Raw genomic sequence first — 26,814 nt, 5'->3', positions numbered from 1 at the left:
GAACCACAAACACTTGATGTTTAGGGATGGCACACACATAGGGAGACAGTTTTCGTTCCTTCTCACATATGCACCTAGGAAGATGCAGTGTTTCTCAACCTGTCATTTTACATAATGTTGCAAGACACATACCATCAAATTAATCCATAGACTTTTGTCCATATTTACAGAAGGCTGTCATTTCACAAATTGTTCCTATATTGAAAGGACATAGGGAAAATAAAATTCAAACATTTCAATACAAAATAATAAAAACAATCACAGCATTACTCAGTCTTAATGTATTTTAACCATATTAACCAGTTTAATCAAATTGTTTTCATTTGGAACACTAAATCAGAACTACATTTGGAGTTCCAGACACTTGTAGAATGTATGCCAAGGCACATTGTAAGAGCTATAAAGAGACAGGGAGTGGGAGAGAGAACAGGTAGAACCTGATATGGAAATGAGCAGAACAAACTAAAGGAACTTTCCACCACCGAATGATCATTCCAGACTCTACTTCTATTGAGAGACATATAAAAGGTAAGACGACGATTGTTATGATATTAATATGGTTGATGATATTGTTATGTGTATTAATATAGTTGATGATATTGTTATGTGTATTCATATAGTTGATGATATTGTTATGTGTATTAATATAGTTGATGATATTGTTATGTGTATTAATATAGTTGATGATATTGTTATGTGTATTCATATAGTTGATGATAATGTTATGTGTATTCATATAGTTGATGATATTGTTATGTGTATTCATATAGTTGATGATATTGTTATGTGTATTCATATAGTTGATGATATTGTTATGTGTATTAATATAGTTGATGATATTGTTATGTGTATTCATATAGTTGATGATATTGTTATGTGTATTCATATAGTTGATGATATAGTTATGTGTATTAATATAGTTGATGATATTGTTATGTGTATTAATATGGTTGATGATATTGTTATGTGTATTAATATAGTTGATGATATTGTTATGTGTATTCATATAGTTGATGATATTGTTATGTGTATTAATATGGTTGATGATATTGTTATGTGTATTCATATAGTTGATGATATGTTTTGTGGACAGTGTTATAATAGGCCTACTCTCCTTAAAATGTTTTGGATATAAATTAGATGCGTGGGGAGAATTCGTTCTGTTTCCATCTGTGTGCCCCAGGGTGATCGCCCCTACACTATCTAGAATCTAAAAGGGTTCTTTGGCTGTCCCCATAGGAGAACCCTTTGTAGAACCCTTTTTGGTCCTAGGTAGAACCCTTTTGGGTTCCATGAAGAACCCTTTCCACAGAGGGTTCTACATGGAAGCCAGAAGGGTTTTACCTGGAACCCAAAAGCGTTCTCCTGTGGGGACAGCCAGAGGACCCTTTTGGAACTCTTTTTTCTAAGAGTGTACTGTATCATAGGTCTATAGACTTGTCTTCTCAAAACAGGCTTAAAACACAACAAGCAACAACATTTTCTCTTTCTAATCTACTGTTAACGCTTTTCACTCAGGAAGGTATGTTGTGTGAAAGAGATACAAATAAATACTGTGGAAAGACTAACAACAACTTACACTTCCTAAAAACAGGTTGTGTGTATTCATTAGTGCCCACTGTAGCAAAACGTTTGGCAACAGAAACCGTTTAGGTCACGTTGTACAGCGTTTGGAGTAAACTGTTTATGCAACATTTTAAAACTGTTGGCTGCGGAGTCAACTAATGAATACAACCCAGGTTGTAGCCTACAACTCGGCTGTTGATGTCTGCCTCATGCTGAAACCTGTATGTAGCCTGAGGGGTGGACTATGATGCAAGCTAGATATACTGGTTTTCTAAAGTTAGCTTCAGTTAGCTTCACATTCCAGCTCAGGCCTCATCCATAGGAATGTACAGAGTGCCAGTCATCAGGAAGGTGCTCTCAGCAGAACAGAACATATATAATGACTTGACAGTTTAATCATACAAAATGGCGCTAACTGGACGTGGGCAAGTCAAATTCAATCAGTGGAGGTTGCTGAGGGGAGGACGGCTCATATTAATGATACCATTCCACCTATTCCGCTCCAGCCATTACCACAAGCCCGTCCTCCCCAATTAAGGTGCCATCAACCTCCTGTGAATTCAATATATCAATATTCATTCGTCATAGTTCTACATTTCACATTTCATATGATAAATGTAATTGTATCATAGTTCTACAATAGTGTAGCGATCTGTGCAACTTCCGGCGTGAGTTTACTGTGAACACTGAGGCTGTACCCACTTTAAGTTACAGTTTTAACAGAGACCAAGTAGGCTATTTGATCATAATGTAAAAAAGGCATCCAATAACATTTAACATGGAAATAGCTGTTCTATCATTCAGCCTACAGTAGCAGCCAATGTATGGTGTTCCTTCCGTAGCCTCCACTATTATATTAGAAAGTTAGGTCGTTTACAGACATTCAATAGTCAGAGTAGGTTTGATATATGATCACTTAACATGCTGACCAACCTGAAGGTCTCTGTTGGAAATGTGAAACATATCATGCCTAGGCTACATGCGCTGTCCTGCTACTGGTAGGCCTGTAACGTTATGGGAACTGATCTGAACAGGTTTAGGCTGGTCATCTAGGATATGTAGGCTATAGCTGAGGTATAGACCTCCATCTGCATATCACTAACAAACCGCTATTATATACTCAGCAAAAAAAGAAACGTCCTCTCACTGTCAACTGCGTTTGTTTTTAGCAAACTTAACATATGTAAATATTTGTGTGAACATAACAAGATTCAACAACTGAGACATAAACTGAACAAGTTCCACAGAAATTGAAAAATGTGTCCCTGAACAAAAGGGGGATCCAAATCAAAAGTAACAGTCAGTATCTGGTTTGGCCACCAGCTGCATTAAGTACTGCAGTGCATCTCCTCCTCATGGACTGCACCAGATTTCCCAGTTCTTGCTGTGAGATTTTCCGACGACACAACAGTGGTAGGCCTGATCACCGACAACGATGAGACAGCCTATAGGGGAGGAGGTCAGAGATCTGGCCGTGTGGTGCCAGGACAACAACCTCTCCCTCAACGTGACCAAGACAAAGGAGATGATTGTGGACTACAGGAAAAAAAAGAGGACTGAGCACGCCCCCATTCTCATCGACGGGGCTGTAGTGGAACAGGTTGAGAGCTTCAAGTTCCTTGGTGTCCACATCACCAACGAACTATCATGGTCCAAACACACCAAGACAGTCGTGAAGAGGGCACGACAAAGCCTATTCCCCCCTCAGGAGACTAAAAAGATTTGGCATGGGTCCTCAGATCCTCAAAAAATTCTACAGCTGCACCATCGAGAGCATCCTGACTGGTTGCATCACCGCCTGGTATGGCAACTGCTTGGCCTCCGACCACAAGGCACTACAGAGGGTAGTGCGTACGGCCCAGTACATCACTGGGGCAAAGCTTCCTGCCATCCAGGACCTCTATACCAGGCAGTGTCAGAGGAAGGCCCTCAAAATTGTCAAAGACTCCAGCCACCCTAGTCATAGACTGTTCTCTCTGCTACCGCACGACAAGCGGTACCGAGTGCCAAGTCTAGGTCCAAAAGACTTCTCAACAGCTTCTACCCCCAAGCCATAAGACTCCTGAACAGCTAATCATGGCTACCCGGACTATTTGCACTGCCCCCCCACCCCATCCTTTTTATGCTGCTGCTACTCTGTTTATTATCTATGCATAGTCACTTTAACTCTACCCACATGTACATATTACCTCAACTACCTCAACTAGCCGGTGCCCCCGCACATTGACTCTGCAACGGTACCCCCCTGTATATATAGCCTCCCTACTGTCACTTTATTTTACTTCTGCTCTTTTTTTTCTCAACACTTTTTTTGTTTTATTTTTACTTTTTTTTTTGTTTAAAATAAATGCACTGTTGGTTAAGGGCTGTAAGTAAGCATTTCACTGTAATGTCTGCACCTGTTGTATTCGGCGCATGTGACCAATAAAATTTGATTTGATTTGATTTGAGATGTTACCCCACTCTTCCACCAAGGCACCTGCAAGTTCCCAGACATTTCTGGGGGGAATGGCCCTAGCCCTCACCCTCCTATCCAACAGGTCCCAGACGTGCTCAATGGGATTGAGATCCGGGCTCTTCGCTGGCCATGGCAGAACACTGACATTCCTGTCTTGCAGGAAATCACACACAGAACGGGCAGTATGGCTGGTGGCATTGTCATGCTGGAGGGTCATGTCAGGATGAGCCTGTAGGAAGGGTACCACATGAGGGAGGAGGATGTCTTCCCTGTAACGCACAGCGTTGAGATTGCCAGCAATGACAACAAGCTCAGTCCGATGATGCTGTGACACACCTCCCCACACCATGACGGACACTCCACCTCCAAATCGATCCCGCTCCAGAGTACAGGCCTCGGTGTAACGCTCATTCCTTCTACGATAAACGTGAATCCGACCATCACCCCTGGTGAGACAAAACCACGACTCATTAGTTAAGAGCACTTTTTGCCAGTCCTGTCTGGTCCAGCGACGGTGTGTTTGTGCCCATATGTGACGTTGTTGCCGGTGATGTCTGGTGAGGACCTGCCTTACAACAGGCCTACAAGCCCTCAGTCCAGCCTCTCTCAGCCTATTGCGGACAGTCTGAGCAGTGATGGAGGGATTGTGCGTTCCTGGTGTAACTCGGGCAGTTGTTGTTGCCATCCTGTACCTGTCCCGCAGGTGTCATGTTCGGATGTATCGGTCCTGTGCAGGTGTTGTTGCACGTGGTCTGCCACTGCGAGGATGATCAGCTGTCTCCTTGCAGCATGCCCTAAGGCACGTTCACGCAGATGAGCAAGGACCCTGGGCAATAAATTGTCAGAGTCAGTAGAAAGGCCTCTTCAGTGTCCAAAGTTTTCATAACAGTGAACTTAATTGCCTACCGTCTGTAAGCTGTTAGTGTCTTAACGACCGTTCCACAGGTGCATGTTCATTAATTGTTTATGGTTCATTGAACAAGCATAGAGAACAGTGTTTAAACCCTTTACAATGAAGATATGTGAAGTTATTTGGATTTTTACGAATTGTCTTTGAAAGACAGGGTCCTGAAAAAGGGACGTTTCTTTTTTTGCTGAGTTTACATTATAACCTAGCCTACTTTACATAACATAACATCTCTTACTTGTTGCAAAAAAACTTTATGAATGTATCAATAATTTCCCCTCAGATCAATCAAGCCCGTTTTAGCCCTTCTGTCTACATTCTCAGATACGTTTAGAAAAGAACAGATTGAAAGACAATAAATAGCCTACTTTTAATGAATACAAATAAGTGTGAGACATGGCCTTGTGTTGCTGCACTGTCTATAACTACCTAAACAAACAGTGACTTATTATTATGATTGACAGTTCACCTGACTGTTTGGATATGTATGTTTGTAAATGTTTTATTTCTAAGAGATTATGAATAAGAGAACAATTGACATTCTAGAATGAGTTGTCACTGTGTTCACCACAACCAACATGCTGGATCTCTGTTTAGGGGTCAGTGGTCTAAAATGAGTCTCTCTGGAGAGAGAGAGGAGGGGGGTCCCCTGCCTCTAAAATGAGTCTCTCTTGGGAGAGAGGAGGGGGGCCCTGCCTCTAAAATGAGTCTCTCTGGGGAGAGAGAGGAGGGGGGCCCTGCCTCTAAAATGAGTTTCTCTGGTGGACATGACACCAAAGCTAAGAGGTGAGATTACAGTTTTGTTTAAGAATTATTAAGTACATTTCCAAAACTCTATGTCCACAACATTTTCAAATTATTGCTTATGGGTACCTAAAATAAAATATAAAGTTTCTCACAGCAGAAAGATTATCCTGCAGCAACAGGAACTGTGAATTTTTTTGTGGATTATAATTCATTAACATTTTTTGTTAGGGCAAATCAAGTCTTTTCTAAAATACACTACAATACGGACGGTCGCTATGATGACTGAAAACACAACCGTGGGACAAACTAGTGACACATTTCTGGGCAAGGGCGGTCCATTTAAAATTAATTCATTCTTCCCTCACCCTTTGCCCTGCAAGTGTCCACTCATTATACGTCATGATACGTCATCAGAAGTGTCCACTCATCATACGTCATGATACGTCATCAGAAGTGTCCACTCATCATACGTCATGATACGTCATCAGAAGTGTCCACTCATCATACGTCATGATACGTCATCAGAAGTGTCCACTCATCATACGTCATGATACATCATCAGAAGTGTCCACTTAACTTGAGGGCTGAGGGGAGAGGGAGTCTTTTAAGTGTTTGAAACGCTGCCATGGATAGTTTCGAAGTAACATAACCACATGATCAATGATGTCCGAAGCTTCGTTTGATCTCATGCTTTTTCGAACCATGTGTTGCAAAATGCGAGAGATCTCACTGATTTCTCCCTGGTGCCGGTGCTTTTTTCGAAGCAAAGTCTTTTTCAAACACTGACCTCTACTGGACACCTTATTTACACATTTAGTTTGATGTCTTCCAGTTTGTAGCCCCTGAATGGGAGCTCAGCAGGTAGGGACGGGGATTTGGATCAGACATCAACATAGGCACAAGATTGAATCCCTGCTATAGTTGAACAATTATTTTTTGTTGAACCACACAATCTTCCCATTGTTGTTTAAATAATGTGTTTTATTTAGTGTAGCCTATGATAATATTCTGTCTTTAGTATAAATAAATAATACCACATATGCATCGTTTTTGAAAACAGGAGTTTTCCTGTGAGGGGGAGTGGTGGTGTATCCAGGGAGAAAACTAAACTAACCTTCTAATAGGTCATTCATGGTCTTATGCTCCCATCTATTGGAATTATTTAGTAACTGCAGTAGTACTGAATATAGTATATCCTTACTAAAGTAGTAATTACTTTCAAAATATGACATTTTCTAGTTCATTTTACCACTTACAACCATAACATAACGATTTATAGCATATCAAACAATGAAACTGACATAAACCAAAAACACCATACATTTAGTTAACTATATATATATACTATTTATTTAGATGGGTGACATTATCTGCCAAAGTAACACCACTGTAGATAAAGAAGAGGTCTCCAGTAGGTGAACCAAAACATTTAAAGGCCATTTTCTCAAAAGTGAGGTTACAAGTTTATAATCTTTCAAAGCAGAATTACTTTCCCATTGTTCCTCAACTGTAGTGTATGATATACCTTTTTCTAGCTGAGTCTCTACTTTTATCCAATGTAAAAAACACAATTTCAAATGTTCCTACATAAAATCGAGCCGGTCGGTCACATTTGACTGTGTAAAACCTAGCAGTACTACTTATTTCTCTGAGAGTGAGGCAGATATATATTATTACTATGTAAAACCCTAGCAGTACTACTTATTTCTCTGAGAGGGAAGCAGATATATATAATTTTACAAAAAAATAAACAATGTTTGTCTCTGAAATGAAACCATCAAGTGATAGATTTTAAACAAATACACGTCTTACATTGAACAACCCCATGCCATGATTAGATAGTGAAAAAACACACCAATCTCTTTCATAATGTCTTTAAACAATAGAAGCTAATTTACAAACATTTCTGAAAATGTATATATAGCGTTTTAGAATGAAACTCTTGTTTCCCCATCTGAGCTCAGAGCAGATGAGAGACGTAATGTTTGTCTCTGTTGTGTTGAAGTCCAATCAAGCAGGAGAGACCAGCCTCCCCTGTACCCAGCTGTGTGTCCATGAAGAGTGACCAGTCTATGGGTCATCCTATACAGTTCAGAGAGGGAGACTTTTCTAGTGAACAAAGGTAAGAAGAACTCATGGGTCATGGTCAGTGAGTCATTTCTCCTCTCCCATTTTCCCATTTATTTTTGTTGTTTTCATAATCCATAGGCTAATCCTTTTTCCATTTTCATAGTCCTTAAACAATATTAAAACAAACATCAACTACCTGGTACCCCTGCACATTTTTATTTTTATTTTATTCATTTCACCTTTATTTAACCAGGTAAGCCAGTTGAGAACAAGTTCTCATTTACAACTGCGACCTGGCCAAGATAAAGCAAAGCAGTGTGATAAAAACAACAACACAGAGTTACACATGGGATAAACAAAAACATACAGTCAATAACACAATAGAAAATCTATATACAGTGTGTGCAAATGTAGTAAGTTATGGAGGTAAGGCAATAAATAGGCCATAGTGCAAAATAATTACAATTTAGTATTAACACTGGAGTGATAGATGTGCAGAAGATGATGTGCAAATAGAGATACTGGGGTGCAAATGAGCAAAATAAATAACAATATTGGGATGAGGTAGTTGGGTGGGCTAATTTCAGATGGGCTGTGTACAGGTGCAGTGATTGGTAAGCTGCTCTGACAACTGATGCTTAAAGTTAGTGAGGGATATTAGAGTCTCCAGCTTCAAAGATTTTTGCAGTTCGTTCCAGTCATTAGCAGCAGAGAACTGGAAGGAATGGCGGCCAAAGGAGGTGTTGGCTTTTGGGGATGACCAGTGAGATATACCTGCTGGAGCGCATACTACGGGTGGGTGTTGCTATGGTGACCAATGAGCTAAGATAAGGTGGGGATTTGCTTAGCAGAGATTTATAGATGACCTGGAGCCAGTGGGATTGCCGACGAATATGTAGTGAGGGCCAGCCAACAAGAGCGTACAGGTCACAATGGTGGGTAGTATACAGGGCTTTGGTGACAAAACGGATGGCACTGTAGTAGACTAAATCCAATTTGCTGAGTAGAGTGTTGGAGGCTATTTTGTAAATGACATCGCGAAGTCAAGGATCGGTAGGATAGTCAGTTTACGAGGGCATGTTTGGCAGCATGAGTGAAGGAGGCTTTGTTGCGAAATAGGAAGCCGATTCTAGATTTAACTTTGGTTTGGAGATGCTTAATGTGAGTCTGGAAGGAGAGTTTTACGGTCTAACCAGACACCTAGGTGTTTGTAGTTGTCCACATATTCTAAGTCAGACCCGCCGAGAGTAGTGATTCTGGTCGGGTGGGCGTGTGCAAGCAGCGTTCGATTGAAGAGCATGCATTTAGTTTTACTAGCGTTTAAGAGCAGTTGGAGGCTACGGAAGGAGTGTTGTATGGCATTGAAGCTTGTTTGGAGGTTTGTTAACACAGTGTCCAATGAAGGGCCAGATGTATACAAAATGGTGTCGTCTGCGTATGAGGTGGATCTGAGAGTCACCAGCAGCAAGAGCGACATCATTGATATACACAGAGAATAGAGTCGGCCCGAGAAGTGAACCCTGTGGCACCCCCATAGAGACTGCCAGAGGTCCAGACAACAGGCCCTCCGATTTGACACATTGAACTCTATCTGAGAAGTAGTTGGTGAACCAGGCGAGGCAGGTATATGAGAAACCAAGGCTATTTAGTCTGCCAAATAGAATGTGGTGATTGACGAGTCGAAAGCCTTGGCCAGGTCTATGAAGACGGCTGCACAGTACTGTCTTTTATCGATCGCGGTTATAATATCGTTTAGGACCTTGAGCATGGCTGAGGTGCACCCATGACCAGCTCGGAAACCAGATTTCATTGCGGAGAAGGTACGGTGGCATTCGAAATGGTCGGTGATCTGTTTGTTAACTTGGCTTTCAAATACTTTCGAAAGGCAGGGCAGGATGGATATAGGTCTGTAACAGTTTGGATCTAGAGTGTCACCCCCTTTGAAGAGGGGGATGACCGCGGCAGCTTTCCAAACTCTGGGGATCTCAGACGATACGAAAGAGAGGTTGAACAGGCTAGTAATAGGGGTTGCGATAATTTTGGCGGCTAATTTTAGAAAGAAAGTTGCAGTGGAGTGGGCAAGTTGCAGTGGAGGGTGCAGAGCTGGTGGCCGGGGTAGGGGTAGCCAGGTGGAAAGCATGGCCAGCCGTAGCAAAATGCTTGTTGAAATTTTCGATTATCGTAGATTTAGCGGTAGTTACAGTGTTTCCTAGCCTCAGTGCAGTGGGCAGCTGGGAGGAGGTGCTCTTATTCTCCATGGACTTTACAGTGTCCCAAATCTTTTTGGAGTTAGTGCTACAGGATGCAAATTTCTGTTTGAAAAAGCTAGCCTTTGCTTTCCTAACTGATTGTGTATATTGGTTCCTGACTTCCCTGAAAAGTTGCATATCGCGGGGGCTGTTCGATGCTAATGCAGTACGCCACAGGATGTTTTTGTGCTGGTCAAGGGCAGTCAAGTCTGGGGTGAACCAGGGGCTATATCTGTTCTTAGTTCTGAATTTTTTGAATGGGGCATGCTTATTTAAGATGGAGAGGAAAGCACTTTTAAAGAACAACCAGGCATCCTCTACTGACAGAATGAGGTCAATATCCATCCAAGATACCCGGGCCAGGTTAATTAGAAAGGCCTGCTCGCTGAAGTGTTTTAGGGAGCGTTTGACAGTGATGTGGGGTGGTCGTTTGACCGCGGACCCATTACGGACGCGAGGCAATGAGGCAGTGATCGCTGCCAAGCAATACGAACTCTGAGGATAGATGGGGTTCAATCAGTTCACATATGGTGTCCAGGGCACAGCTGGGGGCTGAGGGGGTCTGTAGCAAGCGGCAACAGTGAGAGACTTAATTCTGGAAAGGTGGATTTTAGAAGTAGAAGCTCAAACTCTGCAGGCTATCTCTACAGTAGATTGCAACCCCCACCCCCTTTGGCAGTTCTATCTAGACGGAAAATGTTGTAGTTGGGAATAGAATTTCTGAATCTTTGGTGGCCTTCCTAGGCCAGGATTTAGACACTGCTAGAACATCAGGGTTGGCGGAGTGTTCTAACGCAGTGAATAACTCAAACTTAGGGAGGAGGCTTCGGATGTTAACATGCAAGAAACCAAGGCTTTTACAGTTACAGAAGTCAACAAATGATAGCGCCTGGGGAGCAGGAGTGATACTGAGGGCTACAGGGCCTGGGTTAACCTCTACATCACCAGAGGAACAGATGAGGAATAGAATAAGGATACGGCTAAAGGCTTCAAGAACTGGTCTTCCAGTGCGTTGGGTACAGAGAAAAGGGGCAGATTTCCGGGCGTTGTAGAATAGATTCAGGGCATTATGTACAGACAAGGATATGGAAGGATATGAGTACAGTGGAGGTAAACCTAAGCGTTGGGTAACAATGAAAGAGATAGCATCACTGGAGGCACCGATTGAGACGGTCTATATGTATGGGGGGTGGGACAAAGGAGCTGTCTAAGGCAGGTTGAGCTGGGCAGGGGATCTACAGTGAAATAGTACAATAAGAAATAACCGAAACAGCAATAGGCAAGGCATATTGACATGGGAGAGAGGCATAAAGCAATCACAGGTGTTATTCGAGAGAGCTAAGACAACAGCTGGTAATGGCGACAAAAGTTTGAGCTGAGGCTAAACAGATCAACAGGATGGGGTACCGTGTAAAGGAACAAGCAGGCATCAGCTGTGTAGCTGAGTGTTCATAAGTTCCAGTGAACAGCAATAAGTAAGTCCGAGAGCAGTTCAGTGGCTGCTACGCAACAGGCGTATCATCAACTTCTGAGTTGATATAGTTTAGTAATACCACTGTGGACATGTTTCTACAACCTTCTGAGTTCATATAGTTTAGTAATACCACTGTGGACATGTTTCTACAACCTTCTGAGTTCATATAGTTTAGTAATACCACTGTGGACATGTTTCTACAACCTTCTGAGTTCATATAGTTTAGTAATACCACTGTGGACATGTTTCTACAACCTTCTGAGTTCATATAGTTTAGTAATACCACTGTGGACATGTTTCTACAATCTGAGTTCATATAGTTTAGTAACACCACTGTGGACATGTTTCTACAATCTGAGTTCATATAGTTTAGTAATACCACTGTGGACATGTTTCTACAACCTTCTGAGTTCATATAGTTTAGTAATACCACTGTGGACATGTTTCTACAATCTGAGTTCATATAGTTTAGTAATACCACTGTGGACATGTTTCTACAACCTTCTGAGTTCATATAGTTTAGTAATACCACTGTGGACATGTTTCTACAACCTTCTGAGTTAATATAGTTTAGTAATACAACTGTGGACATGTTATTCATTCCAGAGGCTACTACCACACTCAGAGAGCAGAGTATTCTGTTCCCAGCTGTCTGTCTATGAACAGTATTAACATCTACAATCTCTCTCTCCTTTATCTCTGTAGTGGATGGTCTACTCTGTTAAAGGATCAGTATTAACATCTACAATCTCTCTCTCTCCTTTATCTCTGTAGTGGATGGTCTACTCTGTTAAAGGATCAGTATTAACATCTACAATCTCTCTCTCTCTCCTTTATCTCTATAGTGGAAGGTCTACTCTGTTAAAGGATCAGTATTAACATCTACAATCTCTCTCTCTCTCTCCTTTATCTCTATAGTGGATGGTCTACTCTGTTAGAGGATCAGTCCAGGTGTGCAGTGTGTCAGCAGGTGCTGAGGGATCCAGTCTCTATCACCTGTGGACACAGGTTCTGCAGACAGTGCATCACCAGATACTGGGAGAAACCTGCTCCTTCAGGAGACTATGACTGTCCTCAGTGTAGAAAGAGATCCAGAACACGTCCTGTACTACAGCAGCTGAGTCAACCCAATAAAACAAGAGGCTCTGAAAACAGTAAGACCACTTGCACACGTGGGCCAAGTCAATACCTTAATATGATTTACAGTAGTTAACTACAATATTATGAGATAATAGAAGTTACTGTACTTGTGGAAGGCCCACTTTTCATCCTGTCAATGAATGTTTCTGATACACATCATTTTTCCTCTTCCCTTGTAGTGGATGACAGCCTGCAGAGAGCTATAGTAAACCATAAAGACAGTCTGAAAAGGAGGTATGAATGTGTGATAGAAGGCATGGAAAAAGCAGGGAACCAAACTCCCCTCAACAGGATTTACACAGACCTCTACATCACCGAGGGAGAGAGTGAAGGGGTTAACAATGAACATGAGGTGTGGCAGCTAGAGACAGCATCCAGGACACCAACCTCACATGACACAGCAATCCACTGCAATGACATATTTAAACCCTTACCAGGCCAAGAGAGAAGCATCAGAACTGTGCTGACGAAGGGCATCGCTGGCATCGGAAAAACAGTCTCTGTGCAGATGTTCATCCTAGACTGGGCTGAAGAGAAGGCGAACCAAGATGTGGATATCATGTTTCTGCTTCCTTTCCGGGAGCTGAACTTGATTAAAGATCTCCAGTACAGTCTTCTCAGACTTTTAAATGGCTTCCACACAGAACTAGACATAGGCAATGCAAAGAAACTCACTGCCTGTAAAGCTATGTTCATCTTTGATGGTTTGGATGAAAGCAGACTTCCATTGGATTTCCAGCACAATGAAAAGGTGTCTGATGTCACCCAGACATCGTCTGTCGATGTTCTGCTGACAAACCTCATCAAGGGGAATCTGCTTCCCTCTGCTCTCCTATGGATAACCTCCCGACCAGCAGCTACCAATCAGATCCCCCTAAGTGTGTTGACCAGGTGACAGAGGTACGAGGGTTCAATTACCCACAGAAGGAGGAGTACTTCAGGAAGAGATTCAGCGATCAGGACCTGGCCAGCAGAATCATCTCACACATAAAGACATCAAGGAGCCTCCACATCATGTGCCACATTCCAGTCTTCTGTTGGATTTCTGCAATAGTCCTTGAACACATGTTGAGTACAGACAAGAGGAGAGATATGCCCACGACTCTGACTGAGATGTCAATACACTTCCTGCTCATTCAGACCAGCCTGAAGAACCAGAAATATCATGGAAGAGATGAGATGGATCAACAGGAGCTCATGGAATCATATAAGGAAATTCTTCTGAAGCTGGGAAAGCTGGCGTTTGAAAATCTGGAGAAGGGTAATCTCATGTTCTATGAAGAAGACCTGAAAGAGTGTGGCATTGATGTCAAAGAAGCCTCAGTGTACTCAGGAGTGTGCACACAAATCTTTAAAGAAGAGTCTGTGTTATTTCAGAGAGTGGTGTACTGCTTTGTTCATCTGAGCATTCAGGAGTTTCTCTCAGCTGTCTACATGTACCATTGTTACACAACCAAGAACATGGATGCACTGAAGCCCTTCCTCAAGAGAAAGTCTAGAGCTGCGTCTGAAGAGCTAACCTTGCATGAGCTGCTGAAGAGTACCGTGGATAAAGCCTTGGAGAGCAAGAACGGACACCTGGACCTCTTTGTCCGCTTCCTTCATGGCATGTCACTGGAGTCCAATCAGAAACTCCTACGAGGTCTGGTGACACAGACAGAAAGCAGTCCAGACAGCGTCCAGAAAACAATCCGATCCCTTAAGGTGATGCAGAGGAAGAACATCTCCCCTGAGAGGTGCATCAATCTCTTCCACTGTCTGATAGAGATGAAAGACCATTCAGTACAGGAAGAAATCCAAGCGTACTTGAGGTCAGAGAAGAGATCCAAAAACCTCACACATTCTCTGTGTTCAGCACTGGCCTACATGCTACAGATATCAGAGGAGGTTCTGGATGTGTTTGACCCGAAGGTATACAAGACATCAGAGGAGGGTCGTAGGAGACTGCTCCCAGCTGTGAGAGGCTACAGGAAAGCTCTGTAAGTATTCAGGGAAATATCCCACACCAAAATACATTGTAGTTAGAGCAGCATTTTTATTGGCTGACTGGCTCTGTAAGTACTCATGTGACTATCCCTCAGACCAAACTTTACTATATGTAAGAACAACAATATTTTCATTGGCTGACTAAACTTTCTATCAGCTGAAAAGTCTTAAACAAATTGTAATACAAACGGATCAGAAAAGTTGTTGCATTGAGACATCTATACACAGTGTTCACATTATTAGTGCAGGGGTAACAGTGTAAGCAGGGAAGCTAAATATAACATTTTAATACAACCTGTCCCTCATGGTATTTACTCTGTTGACAGACTCACTGGCTGTAAACTCACAGACACATCCTGTGAAGTGTTGGCCTCAGCTCTCAGTTCAAACCCCTCACACCTGAGAGAGCTGGATCTGAGTAACAATGACCTGAAGGATTCAGGAGTGAAGCTGCTCTCTGCTGGAATGGGGAATCCCCACTGTAAACTGGAGACTCTGAGGTCAGTATTCCTGTAGTTGGTCAACAAGTGATAACTGTTCACCAGATCCACATGTGTTTACCAGGCACACATAGTCCACAACCATATGTGTTTGGACAGTGAAGCTTACAGTTTTACATTTGGTGCTATGCTCCATCATTTTGGATTTGAGATATAATGTTTCATATTAGGCAAAAGTACAGAATGTCACTTTTTATTTGAGGGTATTCATACATACCTGTTTTACTGTTTAGAAATGAAAGCACTTAATGTATCTAGTTCTCCCATTTGAAAAAGTAATAAGTATTTGGACAAATTAATTTAGTCCAAAGTTTAGTATTTGGTCCCATATTCCTTACCTGCAGTGATTACATCAAGCTTGTGTTTCTACAAACTTGTTGAATGCATTTGCAGTTTGTCTTGGTTGTGTTTTGGATGATGTTTTTCCCAATAGAAACTGAATGGTGAATAATGTCCTGTCATTTTGGAGTTACTTCACTTGTATTGTCAGTAAGAATAGAAGATATTTCTGAACACTTCTACATTCATGTGGATGCTACTATGATTATGAATAATCATGAATGGATCGTGAATGATGATGAATGAGAAAGTTACAGAGGAACAAGGATCATACCCCCTCTGTTATTGGTAATGGTGAGAGGTTAGCATGTTTTGTTGTAGCCTCTGTAACTCTCTCACTCATTATTATTCCTGATTCATTCATGATTATTCTTAATCATGGCATCATCAGGATTAATTTAGTCATGTTTAGAAACATGTTATCTACTCACTTAGACAGAAAATTACTCCAGTCATCATCCACCATTCAGTTACTATCGGGCAAAACATAACCCAAAACAGAACCAAAACAAACTGCAAATGCAACCAACGAGTTTGGGACCAAATACTAAACTTTTGACTACTTTAATACACTATAAGTGAATTGGTCAGAATACTTTTGACTTCTTTAAATGGGGGACTAGATACATAAAGTCAATCTAAATCTGATACCTCACTGTCTGTCTTTTGACTGATACTGCTTTTTTAAATGGTCTGGTCAGTCTACTCAAATATTTGTACAATACATTTTTCTATCTACAATCAATAATTTGATAATTTCAAATAATGATACATTAACGTATGAATAGATATGTCAGGTTTCAGGACACTGATATATCTGAATATGTTGAAAAAATATATTGCCACTATTTTCACCACCAAAGAATAGCAGTGTGGTTTTAATATGATTTGACTCTTTGCAGGCTGTCAGGCTGTCTAGTCACAGAGGAAGGCTGTGCTTCTCTGGTCTCAGCTCTGAAGTCAAACCCCTCACACCTGAGAGAGCTGGATCTGAGTAACAATGACCTGAAGGATTCAGGAGTGAAGCTGCTCTCTGCTGGACTGGGGAATCCCCACTGTAAACTGGAGACTCTGAGGTCAGTATTCCTGTAGTTGGTCAACAAGTGATAACTGTTCACCAGATCCACATGTGTTTACCAGGCACACATAGTCCACACCATATGTGTTTGGACAGTGAAGTTTACAGTTTTAAATTTGGCGCTATGCTCCTTCATTTTGGATTTGAAATTGTTTCATATTAGGCAACAGTACAGAATGTCACTTTTTATTTGAGGGTATTCATACATACAGTCGTATGAAAAAGTTTGGGCACCCCTCTGAGGCTGCATAATAATTGACTCTGTCATCACAGAAAATGATCACAGTGGCATGCCATTCCTTTTCTAATAAAAGCTGAGTACTGGGGTATTGTCCAGACAAAGATTTTTAGTGTAGCAATATTAAGTTGTATGAAATTAAATCAGATGTGAAAAATAGGCTATGCAAGAATTTGGGCACCCCTTGTCATTCTGTTGATTTGAATACCTGTGACAACTTAGCACTGATTAATTGGAACACACAATTGGTTTGGTGAACTCATTAAGCCTTGAACTTCATAGACACATGCATCCAATCATGAGAAAATGTATTTAAGGTGGCCAATTGTAAGTTGTTGTTCTCTTTGACTCTCCTCTGAAGAGTGGCAACATGGGGGCCTCAAAACAACTCTCAAATGACCTGAAAACAAAGATTGTTCAACATTATGGTTTAGGGGAAGGATACAAAAAGCTAATGCAGAGATGTAAGCTGTCAGTGTCCACTGTGAGGAACATTGTGAGGAAATGGAAGACCACAGGCACAGTTCTTGTTAAGGCCAGAAGTGGCAGGCCAAGTAAAATATCGGAGAGGCAAAGGCGAAGGATGGTGAGAACGGTCAAAAACAGCCCACAGACCACTTCCAAAGACCTACAACATCATCTTGCTGCAGATGGTGTCACTGTGCATCGTTCAACAATTCAGCGCACTTTGCACAAGGAGAAGCTGTACGGGAGAGTGATGTCGCTTGAGGTATGCAAACGCACATTTGGACAAGCCAGCTTCATTTTGGAATAAGGTGCTGTGGACTGATGAAACAAAGATTGAGTTATTTGGTCATAACAAGGGGCGTTATGCATGGCGGCAAAAGAACACAGCATTCCAAGAAAAACACTTGCTACCCACAGTCAAATTTGGTGGGGGTTCCATCATGCTGTGGGGCTGTATGGCCAGTGCGGTACTGGGACTATTGTTAAAGTTGAGGGTCGCATGGATTCCACTCAATATCAGCAGATTCTTGGGAATAATGTTGAAGAATAAGACACAAAGTTGAAGTTACGCCAGGTCTGAATATTCCAACAAGACAACGACCCAAAACACTGCTCAAAATCTACCCGGGCATTTATGCAGAGGAACAAGTACAATGTTCTGGAATGGCCATCCCAGTCCCCAGACCTGAATATCATTGAGAATCTGTGGGATGATTTGAAGCAGGCTGTCCATGCTCGGAAACCATCAAACCTAACTGAAGTGGAGATGTTTTGTAAGGAGAAATGGTCCAAAATACCTTCATCCAGAATCCAGACACTCATTAGAGGCTATAGGAAGCGTCTAGAGGCTGTTATTTTAGCAAAAGAAGGCTCTACTAAATATTGATGTGATTTTTCTGTTGGGGTACCCAAATTTATGCACCTGTCTAATTTCGTTTTGATGCATATTGCACATTTTCTGTTAATCCAATAAACCTAATTTCACTCCTGAAATATTACTGTGTCCATCAGTTATTTGATAGATCAAAATGAAATTGCTGATCCAAACAACCAATTATTTATAAATGGAAATCATGGCAATTGTCAGGGGTGCCCAAACTTTTTAATACGACAGTACCTGTTTTACTGTTTAGAAATGAAAGCACTTAATGTATGCAGTTCTCCCATTTGAAAAAGTCATAAGTATTTGGACAAATTAATTTAGTCCAATGTTTAGTGTTTTAGTGTTTGGTCTTTGAATATTCTTTGCCTGAAGTGATTACATCAAGCTTGTGATTCTACAAACTTGTTGAATGCATTTGCAGTTTGTCTTGGTTGTGTTTTTGGATGATGTTTTTCCCAATAGAAACTGAATGGTGAATAATGTCCTGTCATTTTGGAGTCACTTCACTTGTATTGTCAGTAAGAATAGAAGATGTTTCTGAACACTTCTACATTCATGTGGACGCTACCATGATTATGAATAATCATGAATGAATCGTGAATGATGATGAATGAGAAAGTTACTGAGGAACAAGGATCATACCCCCTCTGTTATTGGTAATGGTGAGAGGTTAGCATGTTTTGTTGTAGCCACTGTAACTTTCTCACTCATTATTATTCATGATTCATTCATGGTTTTTCTTAATCATGGCATCATTAGGATTAATTTAGTAGTGATTAGAAACATTTACATTTTAGTCATTTAGCAGACGCTCTTATCCAGAGCGACTTACAGTTAGTGAGTGCATACATAATTTTTTATGAAATTTTTTTCATACTGGCCCCCGTGGGAATCGAACCCACAACCCTAGTGTTGCAAACGCCATGCTCTACCAACCAAACTACATCCCTGCCGGCCATTCCCTCCCCTACCCTGGACGACGCTGGGCCAATTGTGCGCCGCCCCATGGGGTCTTCGGTCGCGGCCGGCTACGACAGAGCCTGGATTCGAACCAGGATCTCTAGTGGCACAGCTACAGAAACCTGTTATCTACTCACTTAGACAGAAAATTACTCCAGTCATCATCCACCATTCAGTTACTATTGGGCAAAACATAACCCAAAACAAACTGCAAATACAACCAACGAGTTTACAACCAAATACTCAACTTTTGACTACGTTAATACACTATTAGTGAAATGGTCAGAATACGTTTGACTTCGTCAAATGGGGGACTAGATACATTAAGTGCTTTCATTTCTAAACGGTGAAACAGATATGTATTAAAATACCCTCAAATAAAAGGTGACATTATATACTGTCACCTCATATGAAACATTTGATCTCAAATCCAAAATGCTGGAGTATAGAGCCACATTGAAAATGTCAGTTTCACTGTCAAACTAGATATGGTGTGGACTGTATACTCAATACAATCTAAATCTGATACCTCACTGTCTGACTTTTGACTGATACTGCTTTTTAAACTGCTCTGGTCAGTCTACTCAAATATTTGTACTATACATTTTTCTATCTACATGTAATACTTTGATAATTTGTCATTTCTAATAATGAAACATTCATTTATGAATAGATATGGAAGGTTTCAGGACACTGATATATCTGAATATGTTGAAAAAAATATACTGCCACTATTTTGACCACCAAAGAATAGCAGTGTGGTTTTAATATGATTTGACTCTTTGCAGGCTGTCACGCTGTCTAGTCACAGAGGAAGGCTGTGCTTCTCTGGTCTCAGCTCTGAAGTCAAACCCCTCACACCTGAGAGAGCTGGATCTGAGTAACAATGACCTGAAGGATTCAGGAGTGAAGCTGCTCTCTGCTGGACTGGGGAATCCCCACTGTAAACTGGAGACTCTGAGGTCAGTATTCCTGTAGTTGGTCAACAAGTGATAACTGTTCACCAGATCCACATGTGTTTACCAGGCACACATAGTCCACACCATATGTGTTTGGACAGTGAAGCTTACAGTTTTACATTTGGTGCTATGCTCCAGCATTTTGGATTTGAAATTGTTTCATATTAGGCAACAGTACAGAATGTCACTTTTTATTTGAGGGTGTTCATACATACCTGTTTTACTGTTTAGAAATGAAAGCACTTTATGTATGTAGTTCTCTAGTTCTACCATTTGAAAAAGTCATAAGTATTTGGACAAAATAATTTAGTCCAATGTTTAGTGTTTTAGTGTTTGGTCTTTGAATATTCTTTGCCTGCAGTGATTACATCAAGCTTGTGAATCTACAAACTTTTGAATGAATTTGCAGTTTGTCTTGGTTGTGTTTTGGATGATGTTTTTCCCAATAGAAACTGAATGGTGAATAATGTCCTGTCATTTTGGAGTCACTTCACTTGTATTGTCAGTAAGAATAGAAGATGTTTCTGAACACTTCTACATTCATGTGGATGCTACCATGATTATGAATAATCATGAATGAATCGTGAATGATGATGAATGAGAAAGTTACAGAGGAACAAGCATCATACCCCCTCTGTTATTGGTAATGGTGAGAGGTTAGCATGTTTTGTTTTAGCCTCTGTAACTTTCTCACTCATTATTATTCATGATTCATTCATAATTTTTCTTAATCATGGCATCATCAGGATTAATTTAGTAGTGTTTAGAAACCTGGTATCTACTCACTTAGACAGAAAATTACTCCAGTCATCATCCACCATTCAGTTACTATCGGGCAAAACATAACCCAAAACAAACTGCAAAAAACATCCAATGAGTTCACAACCAAATACTCAACTTTTGACTACGTTAATACAATATAAGTCAAATGGTCAGAATACGTTTGACTTCGTCAAATGGGGGGACTAGATACATAAAGTGCTTTCATTTCTAAATGGTGAAACAGATATGTATGAAAATACCGTCAAATAAAAGGTGACATTATATACTGTCACCTCATATGAAACATTTGATCTCAAATCCAAAATGGTGGAGTATAGAGACACATTTAAAATGTCAGTTTCACTGTCAAAATAGATATACTGTGGACTGTATACTCAATACAATCTAAATCTGATACCTCACTGTCTGTCTTTTGACTGATACTGCTTTTTAAACTGCTCTGGTCAGTCTACTCAAATATTTGTAATATGCATTTTTCTATCTACAAGCAATACTTTGATAATTTGTCATTTCTAATAATGAAACATTCATTTATGAATAGATATGGCAGGTTTCAGGACACTGATATATCTGAATATGTTGAAAAAATACATACTGCCACTATTTTAACCACCAAAGAATAGCAGTGTGGTTTTAATATGATTTGACTCTTTGCAGGCTGTCAGGCTGTCTAGTCACAGAGGAAGGCTGTGCTTCTCTGGTCTCAGCTCTGAAGTCAAACCCCTCACACCTGAGAGAGCTGGATCTGAGTAACAATGACCTGAAGGATTCAGGAGTGAAGCTGCTCTCTGCTGGACTGGGGAATCCCCACTGTAAACTGGAGACTCTGAGGTCAGTATTCCTGTAGGTAGTCAACAAGTGAGAACTGTTCACCAGATCCACATGTGTTTACCAGGCACACATAGTCCACACCATATGCTCCATCATTTTGGATTTGAGATAGAATGTTTCATATTAGGTGACAGTATATAATGTCACCTTTTATTTGAGGGTATTCATACATATCTGTGTTACTGTTTAGAAATGAAAGCACTTTATGTATCTAGTTCTCCCATTTGAAAAGGTCTTAATAATTTGGACATATTCACTTATATTGTATTAAAATAGTTGTCGTATCGGGTGAATGGTGGCATATTATTGCTGTCAACAAAGAGTCCGTTTATGCTGCATCGTGTTAGAGGCTTTTATTAAAATCACGAGGTTACAGCATAAGTACAGACCCGCGGTGTCCGGAGAACGGCGCCTCAGATTGCCATGGCCGTTCTGCCCTCTCCTTCGTTTTCCCCCCTATTTATAAACAATGATGCTCCCTCTTCTGGCCAATCACCAGTCTCCCCTGTCTACAACACACTTCCTGTCTGTTGTACGTGACGTTACACTAAAACATATATTAACATAACCAACATTCCATTTCTTCATGAAAAACATTTAACAAAGACATAATCTTAATACACTACATAGTCATAAGTTTAGTATTTGGTCCCATATTCCTTACCCACAGTGATTACATCAAGCCTGTGATTCTACAAACTTGTTGTATACATTTGCAGTTTGTCTTGGTTGTGTTTTGGATGATGTTTTTCCCAATAGAAACTGAATGGTGAATAATGTCCTGTCATTTTGGAGTCACTTCACTTGTATTGTCAGTAAGAATAGAATATGTTTCTGAACACTTCTACATTCATGTGGATGCTACCATGATTATGAATAATCATGAATGAATCATGAATGATGATGAATGAGAAAGTTACAGAGGAACAAGGATCATACCCCCTCTGTTATTGGTAATGGTGAGAGGTTAGCATGTTTTGTTGTAGCCTCTGTAACTTTCTCACTCATTATAATTCATGATTCATTCATGATTTTTCTTAACATGTCATCATCAGGATTCATTTAGTAGTGTTTAGAAACCTGTTATCTACTCACTTAGACAGAAGATTAATCCAGTCATCATCCACCATTCAGTTACTGTTGGGCAAAACATAACCCAAAACACAACCAAGACAAACTGCAAATGCAACCAATGAGTTTGGGACCAAATACTAAACCTTTGACTACTTTAATACACTATAAGTGAATTGGTCAGAATACTTATGACTTTTTCAAATAGGGGAATAGATACATAAAGTGCTTTCATTTCTAAACAGTGAAAAAAAAATAATAATACTGCCACTATTTTCACCACCAAAGAATAGCAGTGTGGTTTTAATATGATTTGACTCTTTGCAGGCTGTCAGGCTGTCTAGTCACAGAGAAGGCTGTGCTTCTCTGTTCTCAGCTCTGAAGTCAAACCCCTCACACCTGAGAGAACTGGACCTGAGCTACAATCACCCAGGAGACTCAGGAGTCAGACTGCTCTCTGCTGGACTGGAGGATCCACACTGCAGACTGGAGAAACTCAAGTATGTAGAGGGTTTATGTCAATGTTCATATCAGACATGTTGGAGTTATCAGGCTAGTTAAGACAAACATTCTGACCACCACTTGGACTAAGTTATATAAAGACTGTGTGTGTGTGTGTGTGTGTCCAGTGTGTGTGTGTTTATGTGTGTGTCCAGTGCGTGTGTGTGTGTCCAGTGTGTGTGTGTGTGTCCAGTGCGTGTGTGTGTGTCCAGTGTGTGTGTGTGTTAGTGTTAGTGTGAGTGTGTGTGTGTGTGTGTGTGTGTATGTGTGTGTCCAGTGCGTGAGTGTGTGTGTGTGTTTGTGGGTCCAGTGTGTGTGTGTCCAGTGTGTGTCCAGTGTGTGTCCTGACACACACACACACTGGACACACACTCACACACACACACCCACACTGGACAAACACACAAACTGGACACACACACACACACACACAATGGACACACAAACACACTGGATACACACACAAACACACTGGACACACACTGGACACACACACTCACACACTGGACACACATACACACACACAGAGTGGACACACACACACACACAAACACACTGGACAGACACACACACACAAACACACAGGACACACACACAGAGTGGACACACACACACACACAATGGACACACACACACAGGACACACACATACACACACTGGACACACAGACACACTGGGCACACACACACACGCACACTGGACAAACACACACACTCCTACACACACACACAGGACACACACACACTGGACACACACACAAACACACTGGACTCACACACACACACACACAATGGACACACACACACAGGACACACAATTACACACACTGGACACACAGACACACTGGGCACACACACACACGCACTGGACACACACGCACACTGGACAAACACACACTGGACACACACACAAACACACTGGACACACACTGGACTCACACACACACACACACACACACACTGGACACACACATACACACTGGACACACACACACAAACTGGACACGCACCACACACTGGACACATACACACAAAGGACACACACACACACACACACACTGGACACACACACACTTGACACACATACACACACACACACTGGTCCCAGACACACAAAAATGAAACACACACACAAACACACACACACACACAGACAGTGGACACACACACACACACACACACACTGGACACACACACACTCACACACTGGACCCACACACACCAGAAAGATTTCTGGCTCCCAGGTGTCTTTTAAACAGGTAATGAGCTGAGATTAGGAGCACACTCTTAAAGGGAGTCAGTCACAGTCAGCATGTAACTTTGTGTGTGTCTAGTGTGTACAGTGTTTGTGTGTGTGTATGTTTGTTTCCACTCTGTGTGATTCCTTTGTGTGTGTGGGGGCCATTGTGTGTGTCTGTGTGTCCTTTGTGTGTGTGCGGTGTGTGTGTGTGTGCCCAGTGTGTGTGAGTTTGTGTGTGTGTCCAGTGTGTGTGTGTGTGTGTGTGTTTATTTGTGTGAGTGTTTCCCTTTTTGTGTGTCTGGGACCAGTGTGTGTGTGTGTGTGTGTGTGTGTGTGTGTGTGTGTGTGTGTGTGTGTGTGTGTGTGTGTGTGTGTGTGTGTGTGTGTGTGTGTGTGTGTGTGTGTGTGTGTGTGTGTGTGAGTTCAGGTGTATCCCTCAATGACTGTCAGTTCTTCTGCTTACCGCTACAGTGTGGAACATGGTGGAGAGAACACAATGAAACCTGGACTTAGAAAATGTGAGTGTTGACTGTGTGTGTGTGTGTGTATGTGTGTGTGTGTGTAATTAATGGGAATAAGTGTGTTTTATATTACCATACAGTATAACATATGTGTGTGTGTCTGTGTGTGTGTGTGTGTGTGTGTCTAAGGCAGTGGTCTAAGGCAGTGGTCTAAGGTAGTGGTCTAAGGCAGTGGTCTAAGGTAGTGGTCTAAGGCAGTGGTCTAAGGCAGTGGTCTAAGGCGGTGGTCTAAGGTAGTGGTCTAAGGTAGTGGTCTAAGGTAGTGGTCTAAGGCAGTGGTCTAAGGCAGTGGTCTAAGGTAGTGGTCTAAGGCAGTGGTCTAAGGCAGTGGTCTAAGGCAGTGGTCTAAGGTAGTGGTCAAAGGCAGTGGTCTAAGGCAGTGGTCTAAGGCAGTGGTCTAAGGCAGTGGTCTAAGGTAGTGGTCTAAGGCAGTGGTCTAAGGTAGTGGTCTAAGGCAGTGGTCTAAGGCAGTGGTCTAAGGCAGTGGTCTAAGGCGGTGGTCTAAGGCAGTGGTCTAAGGTAGTGGTCTAAGGCAGTGGTCTAAGGCGGTGGTCTAAGGTAGTGGTCTAAGGCAGTGGTCTAAGGCAGTGGTCTAAGGCAGTGGTCTAAGGTAGTGGTCTAAGGCAGTGGTCTAATGTAGTGGTCTAAGGCAGTGGTCTAAGGCAGTGGTCTAAGGTAGTGGTCTAAGGCAGTGGTCTAAGGCAGTGGTCTAAGGTAGTGGTCTAAGGCAGTGGTCTAAGGCAGTGGTCTAAGGTAGTGGTCTAAGGCAGTGGTCTAAGGCGGTGGTCTAAGGCGGTGGTCTAAGGTAGTGGTCTAAGGCAGTGGTCTAAGGTAGTGGTCTAAGGCAGTGGTCTAAGGCAGTGGTCTAAGGCAGTGGTCTAAGGCAGTGGTCTAAGGTAGTGGTCTAAGGCAGTGGTCTAAGGCAGTGGTCTAAGGCGGTGGTCTAAGGTAGTGGTCTAAGGTAGTGGTCTAAGGCAGTGGTCTAAGGCGGTGGTCTAAGGTAGTGGTCTAAGGCGGTGGTCTAAGGTAGTGGTCTAAGGCAGTGGTCTAAGGCAGTGGTCTAAGGCAGTGGTCTAAGGCAGTGGTCTAAGGTAGTGGTCTAAGGCAGTGGTCTAAGGCGGTGGTCTAAGGTAGTGGTCTAAGGCAGTGGTCTAAGAAAGTGGTCTAAGGCAGTGGTCTAAGGCAGTGGTCTAAGGTAGTGGTCTAAGGCAGTGGTCTAAGGTAGTGGTCTAAGGCAGTGGTCTAAGGCACTGGTCTAAGGCAGTGGTCTAAGGCAGTGGTCTAAGGTAGTGGTCTAAGGCAGTGGTCTAAGTCGGTGGTCTAAGGTAGTGGTCTAAGGCACTGGTCTAAGGCAGTGGTCTAAGGCAGTGGTCTAAGGCAGTGGTCTAAGGCAGTGGTCTAAGGCAGTGGTCTAAGGCAGTGGTCTAAGGCAGTGGTCTAAGGCAGTGGTCTAAGGCAGTGGTCTAAGGCAGTGGTCTAAGGTAGTGGTCTAAGGCAGTGGTCTAAGGCAGTGGTCTAGGCAGTGGTCTAGGCAGTGGTCTAAGGCAGTGGTCTAAGGTAGTGGTCTAAGGCAGTGGTCTAAGGCAGTGGTCTAAGGTAGTGGTCTAAGGCAGTGGTCTAAGGCAGTGGTCTAAGGCAGTGGTCTAAGGCAGTGGTCTAAGGTAGTGGTCTAAGGCAGTGGTCTAAGGCAGTGGTCTAAGGTAGTGGTCTAAGGCGGTGGTCTAAGGCGGTGGTCTAAGGTAGTGGTCTAAGGCAGTGGTCTAAGGCAGTGGTCTAAGGCAGTGGTCTAAGGCAGTGGTCTAAGGCAGTGGTCTAAGGCAGTGGTCTAAGGCGGTGGTCTAAGGTA

The 26,814-nt window shown here is 42.0% G+C and overlaps 1 pseudogene; it reads left to right on the top strand.

Annotated features, from left to right (window-relative positions):
• Positions 1–12,061: 12,061 nt before the first annotated feature.
• Positions 12,062–23,205, top strand: LOC123484103 (annotated as a pseudogene).
• The last annotated feature ends 3,609 nt before the right edge of the window (positions 23,206–26,814 follow it).

This window comes from Coregonus clupeaformis, unplaced genomic scaffold (assembly GCF_020615455.1).
Source record: "Coregonus clupeaformis isolate EN_2021a unplaced genomic scaffold, ASM2061545v1 scaf0197, whole genome shotgun sequence".
Classification (NCBI taxonomy): Eukaryota; Metazoa; Chordata; class Actinopteri; order Salmoniformes; family Salmonidae; genus Coregonus; species Coregonus clupeaformis.
This window is presented reverse-complemented; position numbering and strand designations above follow the sequence as displayed.